This window comes from Kogia breviceps, chromosome 2 (genome assembly GCF_026419965.1).
Source record: "Kogia breviceps isolate mKogBre1 chromosome 2, mKogBre1 haplotype 1, whole genome shotgun sequence".
NCBI classification, from domain to species: Eukaryota; Metazoa; Chordata; class Mammalia; order Artiodactyla; family Physeteridae; genus Kogia; species Kogia breviceps.
In genome coordinates this window covers 149667386-149673936 of record NC_081311.1, presented here as the reverse complement: position 1 = coordinate 149673936, position 6551 = coordinate 149667386, and positions in this window count along the sequence as shown.

The following is a 6551-nucleotide window of genomic DNA, read 5'->3' as shown; positions in this document are numbered from 1 at the left end:
TCATATTATTCACTATATTTCAAAGGTCAATATAAGCCATGCCACTGAGATAGTTAATTGTATGTGTCAACTTGACCAGGCCATGGGGTGCCCAGATATTTGGTTCAACATTATTCTGGGTGTGTCTGGGAGGGTGTTTCTGGATGAGATGAACATTTGAATCTGTAGACTTGAGACAGGCTGGAACCTGGGACCCTTTGCTGCAGTGCTGCAGTGCTGCACCTGGATACATCTCTCCTCTAGCAACAAAATACAAAGAAACTATAAGGGACTAAAAGTAACTGCAGGCATGTGCAGTTGGGGCAAATTCTGGACAACAAGGTACAAAAAGACCAAAAAACCCTGTAGGGTCTTAACTATACTTACACCCCTACTTCCCTATCGATACTTTTGAGCTTTGAGCTTTTTTCGGCAATAAGATACTGGAATGTCCCCCCCCCCCGGGCAGAAACCATTCCGAACAAACAACAAAGGCCTGGAAAACAGGACATATCTGAGACATGCCCTAACCGAGAGCAAACAAGTATGGCGGGGGATAAGACCTCCAGCAAACAAGCATGGCGGGTGATAAGAATGATTAAGCCAAAGAGTTTAAAGGTCGCCCCAGCCAACCATAACTCATGTGACTCAACCCCCCACCACAAAAACACGAAAATGTAAAGTAGGCATCCGACAGCTAACCAATCAAGGAACTAGAGCCAAGACCCCACTCCGGTCCGGAACAAACAAACCAATGAGAAAAAAACCCTTGATATATCCACACTTTGCATAATGAAAAATGAAAGCTATAAAATGTATGTGATTCCGCTTGGGGGGGGTTCCTCTTCGGCCTCCTGCGTGAGGACCAAGGAACCCCGGTGCACCGGCTCCTAATAAACCTCTTGCGTGTTGCAGCGACTCTCGACTCTTGGCGGTTCTTGGGCGAGCTGGGATCCCTCGTAGACCGTTCAGGTCTAACAACCCAACTGACACTTCTGAAGAGCTGGGAGCAAAAGCAGGTGTTGGGAGAAAAGCAGGGTACTGCACATGCCTCCTGCATAAAATACCACCAAAGGGGTGGGAAAAACACCTAAGCGTCCCCTCTGGCCCAACTCCTGGACACACCCCTACCCTCACCCTTGGGGAGCAAGCAAGGGAAACTGTTACTTGTTTTCACTCCCCCCTGCTGCAGCAGGGGCCCCCAATAAAACCTTGCCTGAATGCCGTGTCTGGCCTCTTATCAATTTCTATTGATTAAGGAAGGCCAAGAACCTTGGTCAGTATCAGACTGAGTAGAAGATTGCCCTCCCCAATGTGGGTGATGCTTATCCAATCATTTAAAGGCCTAATAGAATAAAAGGCTGAATAAGAAAGAATTCTCTCTCGCTGACTGTCTTCAGCTGGGATATCACTCTTCTCTTGCCTTCTTGCTCAAACTCAGACTAGAAGTTACATCATCAGCTTTTCTGGTTCTCAGACCTTGAGATCAGACTGGAATTACACCTGGCTCTGGGCTTCTCAGTCTCCGTAGTCATGTGAGCTAGTTCCTTGTAACAAAGAAATATCTACCTACAAACATATATACATACATACACACATATGCCCTATAAGTTCTCTTTCTAAGCAATCAGAACCCTAATATAGCCACTTTACCAGGTGCTAAGTTCTGTAAAAAGTTCTTAAATAAGTAAACATGTAAAATACTTAGACTTTAAACTACGAATAGATCATTGTTGGGAACGTGGTGTGAAATCAATACTACTACATCCTGTGAGGGCAAAAATATTCCTTAATTAACATATTCTGTGAACCTAACATTAGAAACATTAAAATATATTGTTTAATATTTTAGAATATTCAATAATCAGAAGTGACTAGGTTCTCTTTGGGCAAAGGTATGGGGAAGAAGATATGTCCAAGAAGCAAAGCAACAAAGAGATACTCCCATGACAAGGCTGGTCCAACCTCATAGCTTTTGTATAAAATTAGATCAGTGCTCACTAGCATAAGCACTGACCCTTGAAAACAATATAACAAATTTATTTCTGCATTAAATTCATATCATTCCTTATTTCAAAGTAATATTTCATCATATGGATATATCACAGCTTGTTTAAATGTTCACTTGTTGCAGGACATCTAGGTTGCTTCTAATTTGGGGCTATTACCAATAAAGTTACTATGATTATCTTTGTATAGGTTTTTATAATTATTTCTCTGAGATAATGTCTAGGAGTTCAATTACTGGGTCACATAGAAGTTGCATGTTTAGTTTTCTTTTTTTTAAACAAAATACCAAACTGTTTTCCAGAATGGTTGTACCATTTTACATTCTCACCAGCAATGTATGAATAATTCAGTTTCTCTGAATCCTTACCATCATTTGATATTATTACTGATTTTATTTTAGCTATTCTATTAGGCATGTAGTGATACCTTCATTGTGGTCTTAATTTGCATTTCCCAAATAGCTAGACTGTTGAATATCTTTTCATGTGCTTATTTGCCATCACTATATCCTCTTCAGTGAAATGCTTCTTCACATCTTATGTCTGTTTATATATTGGATTTTTAAAAATGTTTTCAAAGTTTTTTACATATTCTACATATCAGTCCTTTGTAAGATATGTTTGCAAAAACTTTCTCCCAGCTTTTTTTTCTGTTGCTTTTTAAAATTCTCTTAACATGGTCTTTCCTAGAGCTAAAGTTTTATTTTTGAATTTTGATAAACTCTGTCTTTAGGGATTGTGATTTTGCTGCTGAGTTTAAGAACACTTTGCCTAGCCCTAGACTCTGAAGATTTTCTCATGCTTTTTTCCTAAAAGTTTTAGTGTTTTATGGTTTATATTTAAGTCCATGTGTTCAAGTAATTTTTGTATAAGGTATATAAAGTATTTTGTATAAAAACTTAATGCAAAGTTCATTTTCATTTTTTTCCCCCACTGATGTTCAATTACTCCAGCACCATGTTTTTTAACAACATTATCTCTCCTCCATTAAATCACTTTTGCACCTTTGTCCACAATTAGTCAGGCATATTTATGTGAATCTATTTCTAGGTTCTCTATCCCTCTGCCACTACCATACAGTCTTGACTGATGTGGCTATTTAATAAGTCTTGAAATTAGGTAGATAAATTCTTCCCACCTAGTTTTTTTTCAAAATGGTTTTAGCTATTTTAGTTCTTTTGCTTCCCATATATGTTTTAGAATAACCTTTTCTATATCTACAAATAATCTTGCTGGTATTTTGACAGGAATTGAGTTAAATATGTATAACAATTTGAAGAGAATGGTTCTTTACTACTATGTTGAGTTTGTCAATCCATTAACATCGTATGCCTCTACATTTATATAGATGTTTGATTTCTTTCATCAGTGTTGTCTAGTTTTCAGCAACAAGTCCTGCACATGATCTGTTAGGTTTAAATCTAAGTGTTTCTCTTCTTTTGAATGATTTTAAATGGTATTTTATTTTCAATTTCAGTGCTCATTGTTAGTATACAGAAATGCTATTAATTTTATCTTATATCTTATGTTTATCTTATATGTTTATCTTATGTCTTTTGACCTTACTGAACCCACTTATTAGTTCTAGAGGTTTTTTGTAGATTCCTTGGGATTTTCTACAAAAACAGCCATGTCATCTGCAAATATGTACTGTTTCATTACTTCCTTTCTAATCTGTATTACTTTTATTTCCTTTTCTTGCCTTAATGCATGGGCTAGAACTTCCAGCATTATGTTGAATAAGGGAGGTGAGTGTGAATATCCTTGTTTTTTTCTGTCTTAGAGGGAAAGCATTCAGTCTTTCACCATTAAGTATAATATTAAGTGTAGTCATTGTATAGATTATCCTTATCAAGCCAAGGAAGTTCCCCTCTATTTCTATTTTTCTGAGAGTTTTTATCATGACTGTTTACTAAATTTTGACCAGTGTTTTTTCTGTATCAATTGATATGATCATGTGATTTTTTTCTTCTTTAGTCTATCAATATAGTGGACTACATGGATTAATTTTTAGATATTGAAACAGCCTTATATACCTAGAATGAAACCCACTTGGTAATGATGAATTCTTTTTAGATATTGATGAATTCATGGAGCACTGATTGAAAATTAAGTGTATTTAATTGTTAATTGGACACCTGAACTCCCACCCCCACCCTGTATGACCTTCCACCACTCTCAGGTAATAGGTACTTCCAGGACAACAGACAGCTAAAGAAAGGGTGAGGCATCTATGGAAAAAAGGGGGTATTAAAAGAAAGCCTGAATGCCAACAGTAACAGTCTACCCACCCCACCTCCCAAACCAGACCATGCTTCAGTCCACACACAGATTTTGACAAACAAGATATACTCCCAGGCTGAAAACTGGAAGATTCCTTTGGTTACTAAACTAAACCAAAGAGGAAAATCCTACCTATACCACCATTTATGTGTTTTTACCATGGAAAATCCTTTTTATCCTATAGTGAAACACACACACTCAGCGAACACAGCCATGCACATAGAACTTCCAATCAGCTTTTTAGTGACTCTTAAATATAAACAATCAAGAATCACCTGGCATTTAAGGAAATCTGCTGATGTGAAAGAGAGAAACCAAATGAAATAAGCAGAAAAATAAAAATTTGGAAGAATGAAGAACAATGCAGTAAGCTGAAGAAAAGTTAAAAGAGAGACAGAAGATATTGCATTCATGAAGAAAGAGAGCAAGAGACCAGAAAAAGGAATATTCAGAGAACAAGAACGAGCTCTTAAAAACCAAAAACATAATAGAATAAAAGATTCAAAAACAGGTTGGAAGGTAATGTTGAGGATATAGCTTAGAAAATTAAACAAAACAAAATCAGAGAAAGTATAAAAGCAGGAGAGGAAAAATAAGAAAATAATAGAATCAGATGAGGAGTTCTAATATCCATTAATAACAGTTCCAGAAAACTATTTCAGATAAAATAAACAGGGAAGATATTATTAAATAGTAACTAGTATGTGATTAGGACTGGAATAGAAGACAGAAGTTTCCAAGTGCTGACTTTGAGGAAAACATTTAAACTGATATGTTAGCTATGTGTGGAACCATATTAAGATAAGTTTTAGAGATGTAGTAGTATGGAAATGAGTTAAGCATAAGAACATAGAAAACTAAGTAAACAAAATAAAATTAGGCAATGAGGGGGGACAGTAAGCTATATAAGAAAGGAAATTTAATTATAAAATAATATATTGCTTTGCTGTGGAAGACATTTATGCTATCATAATAATGCAACACTAAACATATATTTAACCCAAATGTGATATGGTTTGGGGGGAATGGAATGAGGGAAATTGGCAGAAAGTATGGTAGGGGGTAGTGTAAAACTCCATCTTCCATGGTAGAGTGTTGTATCAATAGATGATGTCTCAAATTTGAAAGCCAAGACTGTATAAATGTGTTTTTGGAAACAGAGCTGTATAAATGTGTATAAACTCTCTGTTTTTGGAAACAGAGAGTTTAAAACCAGAAGAAAAAAAAAAAGTTACAAGAGTTAAAATTGAAAGCCTGTGGGAAATGGGAATCAGAAGTTGGGGAGGGCTGGAAGAGAGGCCTGGGAATCTCCACATAAGCTTTGTACTATTGTTTTACTTTAACTATAGGTATATTTTATTTTGATTAAAAACTAATTTGAAAATACAGTTGACCCTTGAACAACACAGGTTGGAACTGCTCAGGTCCACTTATATGCCGATTTTTTTCAAAAAATGCTCTAATACCTCATTATCCATTCTTGGTTGAATCCATAAATGCAGAACCATGGATATGGAGGGCTAACTACTGGACTTGAGCATCTGTGGATTTTGGTATCCATGACAGTCTTGGAACCAATGCCTCAGGGATACCAAGGGACAACTGTATAAGTAACAGTGATCACAATGCACTCTGAAAAAAATTTAAGCAATATAGAGTGGTCTGACCAAAAAAGTAAATTTCTCTCCCTTTCCCACTGCCCAAGGTGATGGATCCTCTCTAGTTGTAAAGTGCGTATACTTCAGGGCATTTTTTTTCTGCACATGCAAATGTGCACCAAGGTAAAAGAAATGGCTTGGTGGTAAGTAGTTTTTATTCTTAATTTTGTGTCAACTTGGTTAGGCCATGGTACCCAGATATTTGGTTAAAAAGTATTATAGATGTTTCAGTGGAGAAATTTTTTGGATTGGATTAATATTAAATCATTAGACTTTGAGTAAAGCAGATAATGCTCCATAAGTTGGGTGGGCCACATCTAATCAGTTGAAGACATTAAGAGAAAACAGACTGAAAGCCCCAAGGGAAGAAGAAATTTTGCCTCTGAGCCCGTCTTTGAACACAAATTGCAATTCTTTCCAGGGTCTCCAGCCTGCCAGCCTACTTTGCAAATTTTGCCTTTGCTTCCATAGTCATTTGGACCTGTTCCTTAAAATAAGGCTCTCTTTTGATCAATCTTGTGTGTGTATATGCACACGTCCTATTGGTTCTGTTTCTCTGGAGAACCTGACTAGTATAGGAGTGTTTTTAAGGATATATTGAGAATAGACTTGAAAGCTGAGA